Below are 25,972 nucleotides of genomic sequence, written 5' to 3'. Positions count from 1 at the left end.
AATATGTGTGTGGACAATTTGAATGGGGATAGGGGGATTTATTATGTGTGGGGAGAATTTGGGATGGGGAATTTATTATGTGTGGGGTGAGATTTGGAGTGGGAATGGGGGATTTAATGTGTGGGGGAGATTTGAGGACACATAATGAAGAGCAAAAGGGGAGATAGGGGGCATATATGAGGAAACAGTACAGGGGAATGGGGGGCATGTATGAGGAAACAGTATTGGGGAATGGGGGCCATGTATGAGGAAACAGTACAGGGGAATGGGGGGCATGTATGAGGAAACAAAATGGGGGAATTGGAGGCATGTATGAGGAAACAGTATTGGGGAATGAGGGCATGTACGAGGAAACAGTATGGGGGAATTGGGGGCATGTATGAGGAAACAGTATGGGGGAATTGGGGGCATGTATGAGGAAACAATATTGGGGAATGAGGGCATGTACGAGGAAACAGTATTGGGGAATGGGGGGCATGTATGAGGAAACAGTATGGGGGAATGGGGGGCATGTATGAGGAAACAGTATGGGGGAATGGGGGGCATGTATGACAAAACAGTATGGGGAATTGGGGGCATGTTTGAGGAAACAGTATGGGGGAATTGGGGGCATGTATGAGGAAACAGTATTGGGGAATGGGGGCCATGTATGAGGAAACAGTACGGGGGAATGAGGGCATGTATGAGGAAACAGTATGGGGGAATGGGGGGCATGTATGACGAAACAGTATGGGGGAATTGGGGGCATGTTTGAGGAAACATTATGGGGGAATTGGGGGCATGTATGAGGAAACCGTATTGGGGAATGAGGGCATGTACGATGAAACAGTATTGGGGAATGGGGGCCATGTATGAGGAAACCGTACGGGGGAATGGGGGGCATGTATGACGAAACAGTATGGGGGAATTGGGGGCATGTTTGAGGAAACAGTATGGGGGAATTGGGGGCATGTATGAGGAAACAGTATTGGGGAATGGGGGCCATGTATGAGGAAACAGTACGGGGGAATGAGGGCATGTATGAGGAAACAGTATGGGGGAATGGGGGGCATGTATGACGATACAGTATGGGGGAATTGGGGGCATGTTTGAGGAAACAGTATGGGGGAATTGGGGGCATGTATGAGGAAACCGTATTGGGGAATGAGGGCATGTACGAGGAAACAGTATTGGGGAATGGGGGCCATGTATGAGGAAACCGTACGGGGGAATGGGGGGCATGTATGAGGAAACAGTATGGGGGAATTGGGGGCATGTTTGAGGAAACAGTATGGGGAATTGGGGGCATGTATGAGGAAACAGTATGGGGGAATTGGAGGCATGTATGAGGAAAAAGTACAGGGGAATGGGGGGCATGTATGAGGAAACAGTACGGGGAATGGGGGGCATGTATGAGGAAACAGTATGGGGGAATGGGGGGCATGTATGAGGAAACAGTATGAGGGAATGGGGGCATGTATGAGGAAACAATATGGAAGAATTAGGGCACAGTATGAAGAGCGATGTGAAAAATGTATGTGTACAGAGTACGGGGAGTGAGGGTGATGGGATGTGTGCAGACACAGTATGGGGAGTTAGGTGAGCAGGTAGTCTAGAAAGTGAGGTGGTAAATAGGTGAGGAGACAGTATGGTGAACAGAGGGATGTGAGAGGAGACAGTATGAGGAGAGAGGGGAATAGTGTGAGGAGACAGTATGGGGGGACAAAAGTGAGTGGGCACAGAATAGAAACTGAATAGTGGGGATGTAGCATGGAGGGACAGTGTGAGGGCACAGCCAGGAGGGGACAGTATACCAAGGAGGGGGTGTGTGATGAGAGAGTACAGTATAAATACTTGGCCCTATAGGGGGACACAGTGTGAGAGGACAGTGTGAAGAGGGGGCCGGTATGGAAAGGAAAGGTCAGTGTGAAGAGAATGACTCCAGAGACGACATCATCTATAAGGTACCTGGATGTAAATGTTATGTGTGATATAATAATAATAATAATAATTTTTATTTATATAGCGCCGTGATACTAACTAACTCTCATGTTTTTATTTATGTTAGGAGCTTTAAAGGGGATATCCAGGTTTGTAATGAGTCTGCAGTTATTCTTTGTGACTGCAGACTTCTGAATTCTCACCGTGCGCCCTGCACGCTGTCAGGTGACATGTGTGGCCTCACTCAATGAAAATGAACTGAGCGAGGCCGGGCACGTCTAGTCGGTATGTGGCCAGAGGTATACAAATCGCATGCTTGTGCTGACATGACTGTCCACAGGAAAGGGAGAATCCTAAAAGTGTGCAGTGCATTAGTTGTGAGAATTCAGAAGTCTGCAATGTCAAGATTCAGCTCTGCAGGTTCCAGTAGTCGTCACATGGACACTTCACTTATATGCGACTTCAATGCGACTTATGGTCCTGTGACAATGAACTTCTCTTCTTGCTTCTCTCAGTTTTTCACTGAACATTGAGAGCATTAGGGAGAGGAGCTTGTCGGTACATGACGAAGTGTGAAAAACCCATATGTCCCTGGTGTTCTGGGGCGCCAAAATGAATTATTGCCCCGGGTGCCAGAAACCCTAGATACACCTCTAAGTAAAGGGCAGTGCATAACATCATTGCCATGCTCAGCCTGTGACTGGCTCGCTGACATCCGCTACAGGCCTCAGATGGACTGGTGGCGTGTATTGCAGAGAAGGGACCCAGTGGGTCTCTGCGCCACAATTCACTTCAACTGAATGTACGTTCTCGGACAGAGGAACTGCACCCAGAAATGGTACTAGGCGTTAGGCACACAGTATCCTCGTGCAAAAGCCAAAATCAGGACCTGCACATACTAAAACCCTTTTTGTACAAAAAGGGGGGCTATTTCTACCCATTGTAAGATTTCACTCTTTCAGATAGGCATTGGGTAGGGTTCCCGCAGGCAATGCGGTTTGGTCCAAACACTTGCAGATTCATTGCTTTCATAAAACTGCAAGAGGTTCAAAACCAAAAACAGCCTCTTCTGGGTACAATGATATCTCAGCAAATAAGCAGTTCATTTAGCAGGGCATTTATATGCTCACTCAAACAGATTACAGACCTTTCTCCTGGAGCGAACTTTATACAAGAGGAACGATCCCACTAGTCTGGGTATCACCTTCAGCCTGAGCTCCAGCAGCTTCCAGCACTTAACAGAAGTGTTCAACTCTGGGCACAGTTCACACTGAACAGGCTGCAGTTTTCACTCAGTTCTCTGCAACTCCAACACACATCCACCCTGGTCAGCTTCCTCCAGCCGACTGACTGAGATGAACACCTAGAGAGGTTATATGCCTAGCCAACCAGGTGCACTAATCAGAGCCTACATAGCTAGGATTTATCCCTAGCCTACCTTGCTTTGCTAAACCTTTTATTATCTGATGGTGTCCAGAACTTCACATCTAAAAAGAAGTAATTCTACTCTATGCTTATCAGTCAGGGAGGGATCCTTCTTATACAGATGGGTGGCCTACACACAAGCATAAAGCATCCAAATGATGAGGACCACTCTTAGTACACACCTGTACTTTGTATCTCCCCCACCTCATTGTAGATTGTAAGCTCTCACGAGCAGGGTCGTCTTATTTTGCTTTAATTATTGTATTGTTAACGTTGTTACTTATGACTTTTGTGTTTGAAACTGTTAAACTGTAAAGCGCTGCGGAATATGTTGGCGCTATATAAATAAAGATTATTATTATTATTATTAGTAATATCTGTAGATATAAATGCAAATTGTGAAATGCCATTTGTAATTTCCTTGACATTACACGCCTTTTCGTAAACTGAGCACGAACCAATAATTTTGGCCCTATTGGTAGGCGGGGGTGTTAGATCCTTGACTTCAGATGAATTATATATAACTGATGTATTATTATTAGGAATGACCAGCTACAGAATATGGGGCCAGCAGAAGAGATAATGCTCTTACGTCGGCTCCGCTCTGAGGATTCATTTCTCTACTGAGCATCTTACAGAATAAGTATATACGCTGTCATCCGGAATAAAGAGCTACGGATGATTTCTCCTACACAGAGCCACGTGAATCACGACAGCCGCGGTACAGAATGCCTGTGAGTGCCTACAATTAGTGTCTGTAATCAGTAACTTTCTGTACCGCGTGTAATCCAAGCTAGGAGAAAACTTTCTAAGGTTCCTGTTATTGTTACTGTTTATACAGCACAAATTTTATGCCTCTCCCTCTCCTGTGAAATGGCTAAAACAATATATTCAGATATTAAATATTACAGCACCCATCAGATTTATCCCAGAATCCTCAATGGCAAATATTATATATACAGTTACAATCAAAATTATTTACCTGCCCCATGTTGCAAATGTACTTTTTTTTTTAGCAAAATTGACAAATTTTCTCCTCTTTGTAATAATCAAACAAGAACAATTAAAACACTTAAATATAAATAATATATCAAATGTTTTTTTCCAAATTCATCACAAAATGCCATTTTTACTGACTACTACAGTCTCCTAATTATTCACTCCCTTCATAGCAAGCATATTTAGGACTTAGCAGAGCCCCTCTGGCTGTTATGACCTGCTGCCCTTCTAGCTGTTATGGCCTTCCTGCAAAGGTGATGCATAGCCAGGTAGCAGCTTCTGGCAGTGTCCCTGAGGAATCTTAACCCTTTCCTCATGGATAATGGCCTTCAAGTCACTATTATTCTTGTGTTGTCAACATAGCGGTCCTATGGGTTAAGGGAAGAGATCATTGCCTACGCAAACAAGGAAGAAGAGACAAAAATACACAAAGATATTGAATGTTCCTAGAGATACAGGGGAAAGGAGAGTTCACAAGTAAGGCTACATTCACATTTGCGTTGTTGGGCGCAGCGTCGGCGACGCATACCGACGCATGCGTCATGCGCCCCTATCTTTAACATGGGGGGCGCATGGACATGCGCCGGTATGCATTGTACTGCATTTTACGACGCATGCGTCATATAGACGCACAAGACAGGGCACAGGGGACGCTACTTGTAGCGTTTTCCCTGCGCCGAAATTCCCGATCTGTAGGATCTTATGACAACGCATGCGTCGCAAAACGCTGCGTTGTATACATGCGTTGTTGGTTGCGTCGCGTCGCCAATGCTGCGCCCAACAACGCAAATGTGAACATAGCCTTACAAGAATGCTCACTACACCACCTGGATGTGGCACAAAAAAGAGGCTGTCACAGATACCGGGGCGGTACTCAAAAGTCGGCATTGGATCCAAAATAGTTAGTAATGCTCAGTTTATTTCTTTTTTTACAAGAAACTCAGTGTATGGCATAAAGACTTCTGAAAGGGGACAATCCCAGGTGCCTTAACTTACAACTCTGTGAAAGGGACTAATACAAAACCTCTAGTAGTGATAGAAGCAGCATTTTATACAAGTAGGACAGTGTATTTCAGGAGAAAAGTTTGCTGATGTCACATTATTGCCAGGGACAATGGGCACCTACCCTGTTCCTCGAGCTAGGAGAACCATAGGCTATCCCTGTCCCCCGGATTACTCCTGATGGTGGAGACGCCAGGGTCTTGTACCTTGCTATGCTCCTATACTAACACTTACCTGTTCCTTCCCCCACCCAGGGAGGTATGGGGCAGAAGTGTATAGGATATAACAAACCAGACAGACAAGGGTAAACAGACAGGGATAAAAGAAAACTACAATCATACAAATAGACTGGCAAAACAACCGAGTGGGAAACATGAGAGATGTAGGTGGGAAAAACCAAATGGGAGAGGATAGAGAGGAAAACGCACAAGCCAACTCCACTCAAAGATCTCCTGAAAATCATTCCAAACTCCTATTACTAACACTGAACTTCTCCTTCAACTCCAAACCAGGGAGTGGAAATCTCTCACTGGCAAAGAAGGAAGTCAGGAGGAGAGTTCTTAAACCTGCAGGGAGTAACAAACTCAGAACAGCTGATGCAGCAAAGACAGAGAACTCCAGGAGTCCAGCAGTTTAAACCTTGCAGCAACAAAACAATGAAAGCCATAATTACTAATAGGACCGTGAAGCCGTTCTAACTACTGCACGTGTCAAGCTGCGATCGTCTGACCCCACTCTGTTGCAGTATTCCTGTGACACTGATCTTGTAGTAGGTAGCACCTTTTTCACTCATAATGACAGTGATGATACAGGACAGACATATACATTTTAGGATATCTAGAGTGTGAATGTGAGGGTGAGAGGTACTGGCAGAGAAGTGATCATGGGGTGCATTGCGCTTTTATGGACGCTGCTACGTGTCAACACCGTTCATTCCTTTGTACTAATTAACCTTATTGTATTGCTTTTACAACCTTTACGATGCTAAGAAGCCAAATGTGTGGTTAATCCCACAAGTCCTGAAAACTGTCTTTGAAAAGGATTAGAGATGTACCAGGGATTCAAGCTTCAGGAGGCTAATTTGCATATTCCAGGTGCCTTCTGGGAGAAGCAAAGTCTCCCTAAGCTAGAAGATCGTTGGGTACAGCCGGGACCAGCTGCTTCGAAAGCATCACCAAACCAGGGATTCAAGCTTCAGGAGGCTAATTTGCATATTCCAGGTGCCTTCTGGGAGAAGCGAAGTCTCCCTAAGCTAGAAGATCGTTGGGTACAGCCGGGACCAGCTGCTTCGAAAGCATCACCAAACCAGGGATTCAAGCTTCAGGAGGCTAATTTGCATATTCCAGGTGCCTTCTGGGAGAAGCGAAGTCTCCCTAAGCTAGAAGATCGTTGGGTACAGCCGGGACCAGCTGCTTCGAAAGCATCACCAAACCAGGGATTCAAGCTTCAGGAGGCTAATTTGCATATTCCAGGTGCCTTCTGGGAGAAGCAAAGTCTCCCTAAGCTAGAAGATCGTTGGGTACAGCCGGGACCAGCTGCTTCGAAAGCATCACCAAACCGCGCGCCTTACGGCGCGCGAATTTTTGCCTGTAGGACATTATTGCAAGAGAGCTTGGCTGAGTAGATTACACAAGAAGGAAAACACACAGCAAGTCAGCAGGATCTAGGAGCAACATGGCAGATGTGACAACCTACATGGTGAGCTGCAGCATGTGCTACATGTTCACAGATCGACCAGAAGAAGAATCCAATTTCACCTGTCAGAAGTGTAGACTAGTGGCCCTTTTAGAAGAAAAGGTGCGGGGTCTGGAAGAAAGAATAGCAACTTTGAAACTCATCAAAGAGAATGAAGACTTTCTAGACAGAACAGAAGCATCTCTACTGGTCACAGAAGGTGCAAAAAGTGTCAGAGAACCTCCAAAAGCAGATGAGTGGAAGCATGTGACCAAAAGAAGCAAGAAGACCATGGAGAAATCACCAACCACACAACTGAAGAACCGATATCAAATCTTTGTAGAGGATGAAGATGGCACACCTAAGAATGAAGCAATACCAGCAAGCAAAAAAGAAAAGGGCACACAGCAACAAGTGACAGCAAAAAGTACAGCCAAGAAGCAACGAAGAGTGGTGGTGGTGGGAGACTCACTACTGAGAGGCACCGAAGCAGCCATCTGCAGACCGGACATAACTGCAAGAGAAGTATGCTGCCTTCCAGGTGCGATGATCAAGGATGTGACCGATAGGATACCAAAGCTCTTCAGCTCCAAGGACGTCCACCCATTTCTTCTGATACATGTTGGCACCAATGACACGGCAAGGAAGGACCTACCGACAATCTGCAAGGACTTTGAAGAGTTGGGGAAGAAAGTAAAGGAACTGGATGCACAGGTAGTTTTTTCTTCTATCCTTCCAGTAGACGGGCATGGCACCAGGAGATGGAACAGGATCCTTGATGCAAACAACTGGCTAAGACGATGGTGCAGACAACAAGGATTTGGATTCCTGGACCACGGTGTGAATTACTGGTATGATGGACTCCTCGCCAGAGACGGACTACACCTCAACAGACCTGGGAAACACACATTCGCCAGAAGACTCGCTACACTCATCAGGAGGGCGTTAAACTAGAAGAAGAGGGGACGGGAAGAAAAACATTAGACTCGAACAAAGACGACCCAGGAAAACATACTCAGAAGGGAGGTAAGAACATTTCTAAAACAATCCACAGTGAGGAGATTGGAACAAAACAAAATCCTCTAAACTGCATGCTCGCAAACGCCAGAAGCCTGACAAACAAGATGGAAGAACTAGAAGCAGAAATATCTACAGGTAACTTTGACATAGTGGGAATAACCGAGACATGGTTAGATGAAAGCTATGACTGGGCAGTTAACTTACAGGGTTACAGTCTGTTTAGAAAGGATCGTAAAAATCGGAGAGGAGGAGGGGTTTGTCTCTATGTAAAGTCTTGTCTAAAGTCCACTTTAAGGGAGGATATTAGCGAAGGGAATGAGGATGTCGAGTCCATATGGGTTGAAATTCATGGAGGGAAAAATGGTAACAAAATTCTCATTGGGGTCTGTTACAAACCCCCAAATATAACAGAAAGCATGGAAAGTCTACTTCTAAAGCAGATAGATGAAGCTGCAACCCATAATGAGGTCCTGGTTATGGGGGACTTTAACTACCCGGATATTAACTGGGAAACAGAAACCTGTGAAACGCATAAAGGCAACAGGTTTCTGCTAATAACTAAGAAAAATTATCTTTCACAATTGGTGCAGAATCCAACCAGAGGAGCAGCACTTTTAGACCTAATACTATCTAATAGACCTGACAGAATAACAAATCTGCAGGTGGTTGGGCATTTAGGAAATAGCGACCACAATATTGTGCAGTTTCACCTGTCTTTCACTAGGGGGACTTGTCAGGGAGTCACAAAAACATTGAACTTTAGGAAGGCAAAGTTTGAACAGCTTAGAGATGCCCTTAATCTGGTAGACTGGGACAATATCCTCAGAAATGAGAATACAGATAATAAATGGGAAATGTTTAAGAACATCCTAAATAGGCAGTGTAAGCGGTTTATACCTTGTGGGAATAAAAGGACTAGAAATAGGAAAAACCCAATGTGGCTAAACAAAGAAGTAAGACAGGCAATTAACAGTAAAAAGAAAGCATTTGCACTACTAAAGCAGGATGGCACCATTGAAGCTCTAAAAAACTATAGGGAGAAAAATACTTTATCTAAAAAACTAATTAAAGCTGCCAAAAAGGAAACAGAGAAGCACATTGCTAAGGAGAGTAAAACTAATCCCAAACTGTTCTTCAACTATATCAATAGTAAAAGAATAAAAACTGAAAATGTAGGCCCCTTAAAAAATAGTGAGGAAAGAATGGTTGTAGATGACGAGGAAAAAGCTAACATATTAAACACCTTCTTCTCCACGGTATTCACGGTGGAAAATAAAATGCTAGGTGAAATCCCAAGAAACAATGAAAACCCTATATTAAGGGTCACCAATCTAACCCAAGAAGAGGTGCGAAACCGGCTAAATAAGATTAAAATAGATAAATCTCCGGGTCCGGATGGCATACACCCACGAGTACTAAGAGAACTAAGTAATGTAATAGATAAACCATTATTTCTTATTTTTAGTGACTCTATAGCGACAGGGTCTGTTCCGCAGGACTGGCGCATAGCAAATGTGGTGCCAATATTCAAAAAGGGCTCTAAAAGTGAACCTGGAAATTATAGGCCAGTAAGTCTAACCTCTATTGTTGGTAAAATATTTGAAGGGTTTCTGAGGGATGTTATTCTGGATTATCTCAATGAGAATAACTGTTTAACTCCATATCAGCATGGGTTTATGAGAAATCGCTCCTGTCAAACCAATCTAATCAGTTTTTATGAAGAGGTAAGCTACAGGCTGGACCACGGTGAGTCATTGGACGTGGTATATCTCGATTTTTCCAAAGCGTTTGATACCGTGCCGCACAAGAGGTTGGTACACAAAATGAGAATGCTTGGTCTGGGGGAAAATGTGTGTAAATGGGTTAGTAACTGGCTTAGTGATAGAAAGCAGAGGGTGGTTATAAATGGTATAGTCTCTAACTGGGTCGCTGTGACCAGTGGGGTACCGCAGGGGTCAGTATTGGGACCTGTTCTCTTCAACATATTCATTAATGATCTGGTAGAAGGTTTACACAGTAAAATATCGATATTTGCAGATGATACAAAACTATGTAAAGCAGTTAATACAAGAGAAGATAGTATTCTGCTACAGATGGATCTGGATAAGTTGGAAACTTGGGCTGAAAGGTGGCAGATGAGGTTTAACAATGATAAATGTAAGGTTATACACATGGGAAGAGGGAATCAATATCACCATTACACACTGAACGGGAAACCACTGGGTAAATCTGACAGGGAGAAGGACTTGGGGATCCTAGTTAATGATAAACTTACCTGGAGCAGCCAGTGCCAGGCAGCAGCTGCCAAGGCAAACAGGATCATGGGGTGCATTAAAAGAGGTCTGGATACACATGATGAGAGCATTATACTGCCTCTGTACAAATCCCTAGTTAGACCGCACATGGAGTACTGTGTCCAGTTTTGGGCACCGGTGCTCAGGAAGGATATAATGGAACTAGAGAGAGTACAAAGGAGGGCAACAAAATTAATAAAGGGGATGGGAGAACTACAATACCCAGATAGATTAGCGAAATTAGGATTATTTAGTCTAGAAAAAAGACGACTGAGGGGCGATCTAATAACCATGTATAAGTATATAAGGGGACAATACAAATATCTCGCTGAGGATCTGTTTATACCAAGGAAGGTGACGGGCACAAGGGGGCATTCTTTGCGTCTGGAGGAGAGAAGGTTTTTCCACCAACATAGAAGAGGATTCTTTACTGTTAGGGCAGTGAGAATCTGGAATTGCTTGCCTGAGGAGGTGGTGATGGCGAACTCAGTCGAGGGGTTCAAGAGAGGCCTGGATGTCTTCCTGGAGCAGAACAATATTGTATCATACAATTATTAGGTTCTGTAGAAGGACGTTGATCTGGGTATTTATTATGATGGAATATAGGCTGAACTGGATGGACAAATGTCTTTTTTCGGTCTTACTAACTATGTTACTATGTACAAAATTTGCAAAGCTGAAAAGTAATTTTCCAGTGTTGTAGTTTTCAATCTTTTAAACAATGGGACTATTTAAAGAGATACTCTCATCTACAGTAAAGGTACCGTCACACTAGACGATATCGCTAGCGATCCGTGACGTTGCAGCGTCCTCGCTAGCGATATCGTCCAGTGTGACAGGCAGCAGCGATCAGGCCCCTGCTGTGCTGTCGCTGGTCGGGGAAGAAAGTCCAGAACTTTATTTGGTCGCTGGACTCCCCGCAGACATCGCTGAATCGGCGTGTGTGACACCGATTCAGCGATGTCTTCACTGGTAACCAGGGTAAACATCGGGTAACTAAGCGCAGGGCCGCGCTTAGTAACCCGATGTTTACCCTGGTTACCATCCTAAAAGTAAAAAAAAACAAACACTACATACTTACCTACAGCTGTCTGTCCTCCAGCGCTGTGATCTGCTCTCCTCCTGTACTGGCTGTGAGCGTCGGTCAGCCGGAAAGCAGAGCGGTGACGTCACCGCTCTGCTTTCCGGCCGCTGTGCTCACAGCCAGTACAGGAGGAGTGCAGAGCACAGCGCTGGAGGACAGACGGCTGTAGGTAAGTATGTAGTGTTTGTTTTTTTTACTTTTAGGATGGTAACCAGGGTAAACATCGGGTTACTAAGCACGGCCCTGCGCTTAGTTACCCGATGTTTACCCTGGTTACCAGCATCGTTGGTCGCTGGAGAGCTGTCTGTGTGACAGCTCTCCAGCGACCAAACAGCGACGCTGCAGCGATCCGGATCGTTGTCGGTATCGCTGCAGCGTCGCTTAATGTGACGGTACCTTAAGAGTGGTCTGGCATTGTGCAATCTGGATTCGACTTCTGGGATCTACTCCAATACCAAGAATGAAGCTATAACTCCTCCTTGTCTATATTCCTATAGTGGTTAGTGCTGCTAGAATAAAGACATAAATATCTACATAGAAATAATAGAATTAGATAACAAAGTAATTTCCCTGATGAAGCTTGATGCGAAACACCCGTCGGGTGCATTTTTTTGATAGGTAAAGTGTTCTCCGTGCTACTGTGCACTACTATCATTATGTGTATTTCATTATATGTACTTTTGTTTCTCCATGTTTATCTTGATCTACTTTAAAGAGCTTTGGTCTACTTTAAAGAGCCTTAATTTATACAGCACTGGCTGTTTTTGGCTTGTACAGTACCTTTTGAGTATTCGTCCTCAATACTGTGATTGTACAGTACACACTATAACTCTGTATTGATTTGTATTATTCACCCAAGGTGGTCTTTTTATTATCACTTCCCTACCTTTAGTATTTTGTATGTCTGACTTTTGTATGTCTATTTTTAAGCTTTTAATTATTTTGTTATCTAATAAAGAACATTTTTTATTGATTTTGAGCCTGTCACATTTCTATATAAGTATTTTTGAATTAATTGGTGCATTTTGGCCACTTACATATTGCTCCTTATACTCATGTAAGTCTTTTAAAATAAAGACATGTCACATAGTTGAAAAGATTTCCCGGGACTCCAGGGTTGAAAGTGGCGGACTTTAAACTTCACTTAAAAGTGAGTGGTTTTTAAGGAGATGGCCAGACCCCTTGAAGACATGAGTACTGTATGATGTACTGTAATGTGTATTGTTGTAGTGTGTAATATGTACAGGGACATGCGTTATTAGTGGTAGCATTGTGGTTTGACCGACAGTAGGCAGAGTTAGGGTTAATGGTTGAGACTAGCCAACAGTGGGAGGGGCTAAAATGCAGGGACAGAGATAGTTTCCTGCCATGAACTCAGATAGGGTCGAGCGTGCACCAGAAGCAGACCTATGGTCTAACTAGACAGCAGAGCCGCTTGATGTGGGTGTTCCTGATGTGAGCGAAGACTAAGACAGTGGATAGCGAGACCTGGAGTAGAAGAAGGAAAGTGACCGAAGGACAGAGTGATGGCCCGGAGACAGGTCCTGGGACAGGAGGCCCCACAGTTCGACCGCAAGTTTACAACTCAGACAGGTAAAGGGCCAGGACGGAACAAGGAAACGTGGGATAAAGAGAGTGTCGTGGGCGGAAATAAAAGACTATATTTTTGAGTGGTCTCCCTCTTTGAATTGTTTAACATCTAGTCCTGGCCAGCTAAAGACACCGGCATCAAGCGGCCTGCAAAGCTTTTGCGCCCCCATGTATGAAGCGCACACACCCAGCCAAGACCCCCATCTTCATGTAACATGCTGTGGCATGAAAGACTAATACCTTGCCAATGGCTATCAACCCGCGTCACGGTACAGGTCAAGGATGGGCTGGGGGCATTTCCAGGATGGTTAGGGATAGGACTTTAACTTACCCAGAAATGTTTACAACTCTGTAGGTTTTCAAAACAACTCCATCTTCCTTCTCTATGATTTTGGCCCACTGATAGCACTTAAGGTAGCTACTGCAAAGAGGAATCCCCCGAACAGACCTCACCTGAACCTCAGCAGTTATACCTGCTTGCAACCTTCTCTGTAAGGCTGCTTTCACATATCAGTTTTTTGCCATCAGTCACAATCCGTCTAATTTTGAAAAAAAACAGATCCGGCGAATTATGCCGCCGGATCCGTTTTTTCTCATAGACTTGTATTAGTGACGGATTGCGACGGTTGGCCTCAGGTTTCATCCATTTTTCGCCAGATCCGTCGAAGATTGTTTATCCGGCGGCCAGAGAAAACAGACATAGCAACGTTTTTTGTGTCCATCGCCATCCGTCATTTGCTAGAATGGAAGCCTATGGCGCCGGATCCGTCAAATGACGGAATCTGGCGACGGATTCGTTTTTTTTTAACTGAGCATGCTCCGATTATTTTTTTAGGATCCAATTGGCTGGATCAGCTAGTTGGGTCCGGTAAAAAATGGATCCGTCGCATCAGTTTTTCACAATCTGCGACAGGTCCGTTTTTTTCAAAATTCGACGGACTGTGTCTGATGGCAAAAAAACGAATGTGTGACAGCAGCCTTAGACCTCAACCTTTTGGTAAATCTCAAATCATTGTCAATAGTACTTCTTCCAGGGTGTTAAGACTAAAACGTTCCCATTTAGGGACCTTCAAGTTTGTCGATGTGGTTAGTGGCAGACCAGTGGGGGGGGGAACCACTAGGTTCTTGGCCCCCCAAAATGGAATATATTAACACTAGGACTACTGGACTCGTGAACCCTGACTAGAACTACTGCAAGTAAGTAGTTAAAATGACTATACCAGTAGTCCTAGTGATAAGTAGTGGCAGGTAGTGGAACCCCTGTGTTAAGGGTAGTTTGTAGTGTACTATGCTAAGAAAGCCAAGTTTGTTAACAGCTGCCTCTGATCTGGTGCGAACCATTTAGAAGTAAAACATTCAGCCTGAACAGTTGGTTATATATACAGTCGTGGACAAAAATTTTGAGAATGAGGCAAATATTCATTTTTCCAAAGTCTACTGCTTCATTTTTTCTAATGGCAATTTGCATATACTCCTGAATGTCAGAGTGATCAGCTTAACAGCAATTACTGTACTTGCAAAGTCAATATTTGCCCAGAAAATGAACTTTAATCCCCAAAACACATTTCAACATCATTGCAGTCCTGCCTTAAAAGGAGCAGCTAACATCGTTTTAGTGATTGATCCATTAACACAGGTGTGGGTGTTGATGAGGACAGGGCTGGCGATCAATCAGTCATGATTAAGTAAGAATGACATCACTGGACACTTTAAAAGGAGGCTGGTGCTTGGTATCATTGTTTCTCTTCAGTTAACCATGGTTATCTCTAAAGAAACACATGCAGCCATCATTGCACTGCACAAAAATGGCCTAACAGGGAAGAGTATCGCAGCTACAAAGATTGCACCTCAGTCAACAATCTATCGCATCATCAAGAACTTCAAGGAGAGAGCTTCCATTGTTGTCAAAATGGCTCCAGGGCGCCCAAGAAAGACCAGCAAGCGCCAGGACCGTATCTTAAAACTGTTTCAGCTGTGGGATCGGACTACCGGCAGTGCCGAGCTTGCTCAGGAATGGCAGCAGGCTGGTGTGAGTGCTTCTGCACGCACTGTGAGGCGGAGACTCTTTGAGCAAGTTCTGGTTTCAAGGAGGGCAGCAAAGAAGCCACTTCTCTACAGAAAAAACATCAGGGACCGACTGATATTCTGCAAAAGGTACAGGGAGTGGACTGCTGAGGACTGGGGCAAAGTCATTTTCTCTGATGAATCCCCTTTTCGATTGTTTGGGACATCTGTAAAACAGCTTATTCGGAGAAGAAGAGGTGAGCGCTACCACCAGTCTTGTCTCATGCCAACTGTAAGGCATCCTGAAACCAGTCATGTGTGGGGTTGCTTCTCAGCCAAGGGAATCGGCTCACTCACAGTCTTGCCTAAAAGCACAGCCATGAATAAAGAATGGTACCAGAATGTCCTTCAAGAGCAACTTCTCCCAACCGTCCAAGAGCAGTTTGGCGCCCAACAATGCCTTTTCCAGCATGATGGAGCACCTTGCCATAAAGCAAAGGTGATAACTAAATGGCTCATGGAACAAAACATAGAGATTTTGGGTCCATGGCCTGGAAACTCCCCAGATCTTAATCCCATTGAGAACTTGTGGTCAATCATCAAGAGACGGGTGGACAAACAAAAACCAACAAATTCTGGCAAAATGCAAGCATTGATTATGCAAGAATGGACTGCTATCAGTCAGGATTTGGTCCAGACGTTGATTGAGAGCATGCCAGGGAGAATTGCAGAGGTCTTGAAGAAGAAGGGTCAACACTGCAAATATTGACTTGCTGCATTAACTCATTCTAACTGTCAATATAACCTATTGGTACTCATAATATGATTGCAATTATATTTCTGTATGTGATATAAACATCAGACAAACACTAATAAAAACCAGAGGGCAGCAGATCATGTGAAAATATAATTTTGGTGTCATTCTCAAAAATTTTGGCCAAGACTGTATACTGCCTGTCACAGGTCAGGCGCTTTGAGGACCATCCCCCAAGTTTCATCTGTGATGCTTGTTGTTTGCTATAATAAAGGCTGCTATTTCTATTTAAATCCATCCTGGTCTGTAGTTTGTTTATTTAGAAGAAATGGGTTGGAAGGGGGTGAAAATATGTTTAGAGGTGACATCACGCATGACTCGCCAATACCCTTTGTCAAGTGAGGTTGTACTGGGCCCTGCCATGAAAGGGAGGCCGACATGACAGGGTTGGGGTGGGAAATTAAGTGAGAGAGGTGGATGAGGTGTACAAAGGGGTTAATGTAAGAGGAGATGCTATTGTGAGGCACCAGTATTGGAGGAGGGACTTTTGGGGGAGGCAATAGCAGGGAGAGAGAGGGTATATAATGGGATGTCCGGGATGAAAGCAGCCATCTTAGTCGCATTCCTGACATCCCCAAGTAACCACGCTTTACTGTAGACATCATCAAGTCACCGCGACTTCACTGTAGGCATCCCCGAACCACTGCCATTCTTCCCTGTAGACATCACTGAGTGACTGTCATGCTTTACTGTAGACATCGACAAGCCACAACCATGTTTCACTGTAGGCACCACTTAGCCACCACTGTGATTGACTGTAGACATCAACAAGCCACCACCATACTTCACTGTAGGCATTAGCAAGCCACCGTCATGCTTTGCTTCATTGTACAAATCAACAAGCCACCATGCTTCACTGTAGACATTACTGAGTGACTGCCATGTTTCACTGTAGACATTAATAAGCCACCCCTATGGTTCATTGTGGGCATCACCGAGCCACCACCTGCTCTTACCTCTGACCAGGAAATGAGGAGTGTGAGCAACGAACATCCGCTTATAAACTGAGCATAAAATATGTGAAAAGTTTTTCTTAAGAATTATACATCAATTTTAAGTAATTACATTTTCATGTAAAATAAAGGTACACCATATTTATCGATGTTTGTGCATCCATACAACAATGTGCCCAATAGTAGGTAAGCCACCCTTGCGTGTTCTGCAGATGAATGCGTCGCCTTCTGTGGACATTCATTATTATAAGCTGAGTATATTATAAAGGGGAAGACGTTATGAATTGTTCATGAACTGGGAGATTCATTGGTTGTAAGGGACCAGTGACCCAGTTTAACAAAACTTCTCTGTCTAGACATCACTATTAAATTATAATGTGCAGTGTATTACATTGCGATGAGACAGTACAACCCTAGCAACTCTATAAAAACTAGCTCCTACTTGTACTATACCATTTTTTTCTATCACTGTAGACTCCAGTCTGACATCTGGCAGTCTTCACTACATTAAAAAAAAAGATTTTAGGAAAGGTTATTTATTTTCAATGTCTACATAAAATTTTATATAAAAGCTGGCTAATCATGTTAGAAATGGGTGACATTCATGGGCCAGAATTTTAGCATTCAGATGTAAAACTAAGGAGACACAAAAGGACCAGCTCCATACAATTAATGTACAATGCAAAAATCTAACAAATAATGGAAATCAACAGCTCTCTATGGACCCCATTAACTATTTGGGTATGTCATGTTCTTACATGGTGTTTTTGTTACATCCATGTGTGTGCTTACTCCCTCTGCTTCATTGCAGGCGTGACTGTGAGCCAGGGCTCACACTATACAAACTAGCTCGCTACCTCCAGTTGCCAGTTATAGGTTATACCTTACCCTGGTTCTTTACTTATACTTCAACTGCTTGATCATGCATCTTATTTAGTTGCTGACTTTGGACTGTTTAAACCTTTTCCTGATTATTTTGACTTTGTTTTCTGACTTGTTTAGTATTGATCTGTTTTTTCCGACCCTCCTCTAAGGGTATGTTCCCATGGTCAGTAAACGCTGCGGGTTGGACGCTGCGTACATCCCCAGTGTCCAACCCGCAGCAGACAGATGTTACAGCATAGTGAGTCTGATTTCAAGAAATCCCATGTCCACTATGCATTTTGAGATGCCTACGGCATCCCTGCGTAAACCGACATGCGGTGCGTCTTTCCAGACGGCAGCATAATGCCACTGTTTGGCCAAAGGCATCCAGATGTAGCAGAGCTGAACTCGTGGGACACTATGTATATTTTCGCAGTGGACAGGTAAGGATATTGTTGCTTTTTTATTTTAATTCTCTTACAGGAGATCGAGGGCTTCGGTGGAATAGGCGATGCAATAAGTATGGTTTAATTAAGATCTATTAAAGGAGTCTGTGTCATTATTTCAATTAAAAGACTTTATTCTGGCTGTGTCTTTATTCACCATATAACTATAAGATTAGCAATGGATAGGTGTCTTATAGACACTTCTCCATTACTAATCCATGGGCTTGATGTCACCTGACAATACAAAGGTGACATCAACCCCACAAATATTACCCCATTTGCCACCGCTACAGGGCAATTGGGATGACCTTGGTAAAGTGACACAATTGGCACATCTTTGGATGTGCCAATTGTGGGGCAGCTGTGGGCTGCTATTTTTAGGCTTGTGAGGGCTAAAATCCATTGCCCTTATCAGCCTGAGAACACCAGGCTGCAGCTGTCTGCTTTTTCCTTGGTTGGCTAACAAAAATAGGGGGACCCGATGCTATTTTTTTTGGAGGGGAACCCACTATTTTTGCTAACCATCCCAGGTAAGCCTGGTGTTATCAAGCTGGTAAGGTTCATAGATATTGGATCCTTATTAGCCTGAAATACCAGTCCCAGTAGTTTGCTTAACCCTGGCTGGTTAACATATATAGGGGGACCCCACGCTATTTTTAAAAAAAAATATTTATTAAAAAGGATAGGACCTCTCTCTGTGCTTTCCTCTACTTCTTGTGTCATGTACTTCTGGCTGTGTCACAAGATTCACCATTATTTAAATTAGTACACATTCGCAGTAAGCTGTGTTCCCACACTTAATATGCATGTGATTAAGAAGATAATGCAGTTTTACCGTATCTAATGAAAGTATATGGATAATTTACGCAGTGGAGACTGAGCATCTCCTCTACATAAATAGACATGCTGTGGTCTGGAAAGACGCGCCACATGTGCAACTCTGCAGGTGAGCCGCGGGCATTGGTGCACACATAGTGGGCAGAAATCCCATCCACTTTGCTGTAACGCTGGACGCTGCAGCCTTTACTGACCATGGGAACATACCCCAATATATCTGCAAACAGGAAATTACTTTTTTTTTGCCTTCCCAGAAGCCAACTTTCAATTAGCTTTATTTCAAGAGACAATAAAACCCTGCATGAAATGAAAAAACGCATCAAAAATGCATGCGGAAAAAAACATGTCAAATACTGAGCCATTCCTGATCGTGTGCACATACCATAACAGCCCGCTTCACCGGCCAGCAGCCCCTCCGTGGACCTAATCTATGGGTCCTTGTGAAAATCCAGATACCTGTACAAGAATTAAAGGGTAAAGGCTAGTGATGAGCAAATATACTCGTTGCTCGGGTTTTCCCGAGCACGCTCGGGTGATCTCTGAGTATTTGTTAGTGTTCGGAGATTTAGTTTTCATCGCCTCAGCTGAATGATTTACAGCTACTAGCCAGGCTGAATACATGTGAGGGTTGCCTAATTGCTAGAGAATCCCCACATGTAATCAAGCTGTCTAGTAGCTGTAAATCATTCAGCTGAGGCGATGAAAACTAAATCTCCGAACACTAACAAATACCCGAGCAACGAGTATATTCGCTGATCACTAGTAAAGGCCATGGTTCTTCTGGGACCTACTATATAAAATGGATTGTGCAAAACTTGTCCACACCCTGTTAAGATTTGCCAGGCTAACAGTGGCATAACTTGAAGCTCATGGGCCCCAATGTAAAAGCACAAGCAGGACCCCCAATTATCACAGGTCTGTAATAATAATAGGCATTTCATATGGACCAAAGGGACCTTTTTGGCCTCCTTAAGCTCCAGGGCCTGCGTGCAACCAATGGAGATCTATGAGCCTCCATGGTAACAGACTACTAACAAACCTTGTGTAGTCTGATGCTGCAATCTTAACTCAATCTGTTTCCAACTTCCTGCTAATATGCCAGTTTTATGTTAGGACAAAGTAGGGGGCAAATATACAGTACGGGAATATTACTACAAGACAAGACTACACAGGTTTGTTTGTTGTCTGTATCCATGACAACAGAACAGTCGAAACTTTGAACATTTTTAATGAAGACTTTCAACAGTTGTTTTATTTTTCATCTTAAATACATTAGTTCAATGGGAAAATAATGGCCATAGCTTTTCTTTCTCCGCCTGAGTTTCGTCATACAAGTGTTAGCCAAGGTTTTCATGGATAGCATTCATACCCAATGCTATTCTATAGTGTTTCTGCACAAGTCCAATTTTTTTCCTCGTACTGAGCGGTCAGTAGAAAATATGGGGGACCTGTCCAATTTTGATCAGCGTGCCAGATCAAAATCAGCAATGGAGTCTATGGGTCCGTAAAAAAATTGGAATGCACGAGGTTGACATCCGAGAGCAGTCCGATTTTCACTGAACAAAGAATTTGAAGAAACTTGTTTTTGCTCTCCATGTCAGAGAAAAACTCAGATCAAACTCTGATCAGAATAATTGGACCGCTATTCTTGGATGTGGAGAAAAAGGTCGTGTGACCCTACCTTAAGGCCGTGTTCACACGCTCAGTGTTTGGTCAGTATTTTACATCAGTATTTGTAAACCAAAATCAGTAGAGGAACCATCGGAGGAAAAGTATAATAGAAACACGTCACAACTTCTGTATTTATTACCCACTTCTGGTTTTGGCTTACGAATACGGATGTAGAATACTGACTGTTACGTGTTACGGAACCACTCAGCACCCAGAATATGTTGTGCAGTTATATGTATGTATAATAGGTTCCATGTGAGATGCATGTCCCTAATGCATCAGCCCACAGGCTGCGCCCCTGGGCAGAGGGGACACGATATTCCCCTTTTGTCCTCCCCCACCTTTGTAATTCCCACAGTAAATATCGGCAGGCTCCGGCCACCTGCGGCTATTGTAATGTATGTCTGGCCTGCCGCTTTTCTATTGGCCTGCCCTCTGTATCTGTGTGATATATTCTGTGTCCTGTGAGTAAAGTGTTGTCAGACTGGAAATACGTGGAGAAGCAGTGATCTTTTATATGCGCCCATGTAACCAAGGAATTCCAGCCAGCGTCCTTCATTCAGACTCCAGCCAAAGCAGAGTGGACCTCCTGAAACACGGGGTGGTACTGAAAGAGGTACCCCAGCTTGGTAGTCCCCGTTACACTGTCTAAATACTGAACATGGCCTTATTGTGAATTTTTTTTTTTTTTTAGAAATTACTCAGCACAGAATGAAGAACCTGTGGTAAAAAGTGGACATTTACTTTCCAAGTCATATATTTGAAGAGCTGCGGAACATGTTAGCGCTATATAAAAATAAAGATTATTATTATTATATATTTGATGGCCATGACAGAGTTCGTTTTTTTTAATATATTCCAATCATTGACGCATTTTCCAATGACGCTTTTGACATGTGATTTATGTTACGGCCCGCCGCTCGTAGTATAGAACTGATGAAACGTAAAAGTTAAACTTTCTTCAGAAGTCCTGGGAATCCGTCTCCACTTTTTCATGTTGAGCAATAATTAAACAGGTGCCAAAAATCCGTGCTGTGCCAAAGCTCGTAAAACATTCCCAGAACCTATGCTTTTTCTTTTTTAAGGTGTAAGCGATTTTCTCAGCTCGGTTACCTTGTAATCATTTTGCAAACGGTGACACCATAAAGCCTCAAAGCTTTGAGACCCAAAACCTCACAGATCATAATTTATTTTCCTCTGCCCGGTTATGTCGCTTACTTCCGGCCTGAAGAAAGGAAAATAATTTCTGAGCAGAAAAACATCTGCAGAAGGTTTAAAGCCGCTACTTACTGAGTACAAGAAGAAGTTAATATCAGATGTTGTGTTGTGTAATTAAAGGGATCTGAACTTTTCGAAGTCCATTATAATGAATCCCAGGTAAGGTCTGATGTGGATTATTTGTCACCAGGTTTTTGCTGCCTAATCTGAGAGCAGCATAATGTAGAGACATCGCTGTGTCACTTACTAGGTTGCTTCCTGTAGTTTTGTTAAAATCACAGTGCTCTGTATAACCCCGCCCCCACCACTGATTGGTAGCTTTTTGCCTAAGCATAGTGTACACAGAAAGCCACCAATCAGTGGTGTGGGCGGGGTTATACAGAGCTCAGCATTCAGAAAACTAGTAGCTCTGCAGCAGAAAAAAACAGGGATTTTATCCAAACTACAGCAAGCAGCCCAGTAAGTAATACATCCATAGAATTAGGGCTTTTGCCCTTACATTATGTTCCTCTCAGATGGGGTACAAAAAACCTGGTGACACATTCCCTTGAATGGGCAACTCGAACTTGAAACAAAACTTTGCATCCCGTACCAGCTCAGAAAGTCTTGTTATTTTCAATATAATTTTCAATATAAATGTGTATTTATAAAATACAAACTCCCTTCTTTTGATTCGCTCTTGAGATTATATATTATTTTTCAGCATGGTCTGATGACTCTGCTAGGACTTTTCTTATTACAGATCTTTGCTTTTCTCTTTTTGGTTTGGTAATTTGTCACATGCCATTCGCAGTTGCAAGCTTCTACTGACCAGCAAAAGAAAATCCAAAGTACTTGGAAACATTTTTGACTCTTGAGTCAATTTCAAGGTGGGTCTCAGGTTGCAATGAATCACCAATGGAAATGATTAGACATGATGCCGCAGTGCGACAACGCAATCTTAGCACCATACAACGTATGTCGCCTGCAGAAACGAACAAGTCAACCTATGATCTTCCCATAGCTGAACTGTAAAAGGCCAGAACTAGAGATGAGCAAAAATATACAAACTACCATGGTCTGGCTTCCAGTTCAGTCATCCATGGCATTTCTACGCTGTCCGGCCCCCTGCAATATCATCGTGTGCGTCTCGCGGTACTGGTGGTAAAGGCAGGATGCCAGGTAGAGGATTTCTGGCACATAAATGAACACTAGCCTAGTCATTCGATGGCCTTGTTGATGTTGGTAGTCAACAACGGCCCTCTTCTGCTCACAAATCCTTTCCAAAATATTTTGAGTAGAGTTCCAGCACGTGGGGACATCACACAACAGCCGGTGAGCTGGAAGCTGAAACCGCTGCTGAAGCACGGCAAGGGCGGCTGAAGCTGTAGCTGATTTTCTAAAATGGGGAGACAGATAGCGTACTTTCACTAGCAGATCTGGCAGCTCTGGGTAGCTTTTCAGAAAACGTTGAACTGTCCAACTGCCTCTGAAAACTGAACTGGACTCAGGACCAAGGGCCCTTCAATTTAATCGTGTGTATCTCATGGCATACACCGTTGAGGCACCCAAGATGTCAGGCAGAAGATTTCTGGCACAGAAATGAGCACTACCCTGGTCCAGCTGCCCCGAAAACCAAACTGGATACAGGACCAAGGACCAACTACCCAACAATTTCATCATATGTATCTCACGGCATAAATGGTAGAGTCGCCCAGGATGCTGGGAAGAGGATTGTTGGCACAGAAGCTCTGCTACAGAGGTCTAAACTGGACGCAGAACCAAGGACCAACTACCCTGGTCCGGCTTCCAGTGTAAAGGTGGAGACGTTGTCCAAACACCTTCTCTGAAGACTTCTCTAATGGTTACTGTATGAATCTGCTGTGCTATGTGACATGGTTATGTGATTTTATATGTACCGTGCTCTGAAGCAGTTGTTAGGCTGTGACAGGGCTTACAGTTAGTGCCAACCTAGGTGGGGAGGAGATACTGGGACATTTTCTACAGTTCCTGTTAGTCGGTGAGATTGTGAAGGAGATAAGAAGTATTGCGGAATAGTTAGGTTCAAGTGGGGAGTGTGCAGAGACTGAGAGGCAAAAACAGAGATCAGAACAGTGTAAAAGGACCTACTACCATCTATAGGGCCGGAGTACAGATAAATGCCAACGCTGGAACCGGGCATCCCTGACACACAGGTCCCATAGCGTGCCGGTGTCCCCGACGGTGAGTGCCCCCCATCTGTCCAGGGCTAGGCACTTTCCCCGGTGTGCCACTTGGTGACGCCGGCCCCGTGTGATTCCCATAGGCAGCTAGTGTGGAGTGGGCTAGTGACAACATGTGAAACTGGCTCTGTAGGTGTAGAGATAGCATCCTATTCTGGCCAGAGAGGAGTGTAACACCCCAGGTAACCGGTTGGTACAGTGATGTTGTATTTCTTCCAGGGAGGGTGATATCATGCTTGGAGGCAAGGAGGATTTCATTTACCAGGTAAGCACCTACATGCAACACATTCTGAACCCAGTCCAGAACTGGAGGACAAAGGTCTTTATGTAATTTGTCCGCACCCATACCTGAAGGTGCAGCAGTACACTAAAAGCCCGGGTCGTGATAGAGACCCTATAAAAAGGCTCGCACTGCCCACCATATGGGTATCTGTCCCAGGGCAGGAGAGAGAGGACTTTGCCAGCAAGCCACAGGCAGTAAAGACCTCGCATATGAGCTTGAGCAGGAAGGCTTACGGACCTCACCTGAGAGAGGGATCTACCTTTGCCTCCAAGCCGGCCGGACCTTATCACCACCTGTTGCTGGTACCCTGGACTGTGGCCTGATTCAACCAGTAAACCAGGTAAAGACATTACAACCCTGTGTCCTCCATTTATTCACTGGCATCCACCACACCATCCTTGACATGCACCTTGGGAGCCCTGGGGACCCCGCTTCACCTGTGAGAAGTGTCACCATCTTGCTGCAGTAACATCATCCTAGAGGACCCCTTTGAGCAGCGTCGGTCACCTCTGACCGAGAACCACAGGTGGCGTCACAAACACAAACTTTATTAAACCCTTTAAAGACCTTTCCCCTTTTACTTGGGCGCCCAGGGCCACAGACCGGGTCGCAGCCACCGTGACCTCCCCTCTAATTGCGACCGGACCTGGTACTGAGTACCCCACTGCTCTGGCGTGTGACTAAGGAGCATGGGGTGCTGCACTGTAGTGATGTTCACCAACTCCCTCCCTTACACCAGTTCAGTCCTCCATAGTATCCTATGCGCCTCTGCTGCTTACTAGGCCCCCACGTATCATCATGTGTGTGGCGTGGCAGAAGTGCTGGCGGCATCCAGGATGCTGGGGAGAGGATTGCCAAAACATAAGTGAACACTGCCTAATCCGGCTACAACTGGAACTGGACCGAAATAGTTCTTGCCAGTACCATTTAAAGTCTAATTTTTCTGCAGTACAACCTTTTAAATTCTGATCTAAACAGCGGCTCTGTAAAAACTCTGCAAGAAAAAAAATTAGGATGGTCTATATTGCAAAGTGTGATCACCAAACATGAGAGCACTGAGCTGGCTTATGATGTGAAGCTTCTTTAAGAAAACTTTCTTCTAAGTATTTTGCTTCACAGTTTTACAGATTCTCCCGTAAATCAGAAAGTAGCTCAGAACCTACAAGATAATTCCCCGTAGCAATATTAAACAGCTCTCACGCTTTAATAGAAAAGTGAGACTTTTCTATGCAGGGTGTGAGATCATTTACTTCTTACCATCCAACGCTCACACTGTAGTACAGAATACTCACAGCTCTTCACATTTCTTTACACTGAATGTTCAGACAATTTGTAGATTGTGTTTTCAAGAATCACCTTACTATTACCTATAGGGTGGCCTTGAACCCCTTCGCGATCTTGGGTTTTTCCGTTTTTGAGTTTCCATTTTTTCCTCCTCTTCTTCCCAGAGCCATGACTTTTTTATTTTTGCGTCAATATGGTCATGTTGTGGCTTGTTTTCCATGGGACGATTTGTACTTTTGAACGACACCATTGGTTTTACCATATCGTGTACTGGAAAATGGGAAAAAATTCAAAGTGGGGTGAAATTGAAAAAAGTGCAATTTCACAATAGTTTTTTTTTTTTACCATGTTCACTAAATGCTAAGACTGACCTGCCATTATGATTCTCC

General features: G+C 44.0%; 1 protein-coding gene across 1 annotated transcript in view; it reads right to left on the bottom strand.

Annotated features, from left to right (window-relative positions):
• Nucleotides 1-25,771, bottom strand: part of MRAP (melanocortin 2 receptor accessory protein) — a 77,495-nt gene extending 51,724 nt beyond the window's left edge. The window contains exon 1 of the transcript XR_011319760.1: nt 25,667-25,771. The gene's annotated coding sequence lies outside the window, so the exon portion shown is untranslated. The remainder of the gene's footprint in view (nt 1-25,666) is intronic.
• Between the last annotated feature and the right edge of the window lie 201 nt (nt 25,772-25,972).

This window comes from Ranitomeya imitator, chromosome 3 (genome assembly GCF_032444005.1).
Source record: "Ranitomeya imitator isolate aRanImi1 chromosome 3, aRanImi1.pri, whole genome shotgun sequence".
Taxonomy (NCBI): Eukaryota; Metazoa; Chordata; class Amphibia; order Anura; family Dendrobatidae; genus Ranitomeya; species Ranitomeya imitator.
The sequence above is the reverse complement of the archived record's forward strand: the minus strand, read 5'-3'. Positions and strand labels throughout refer to the sequence as shown.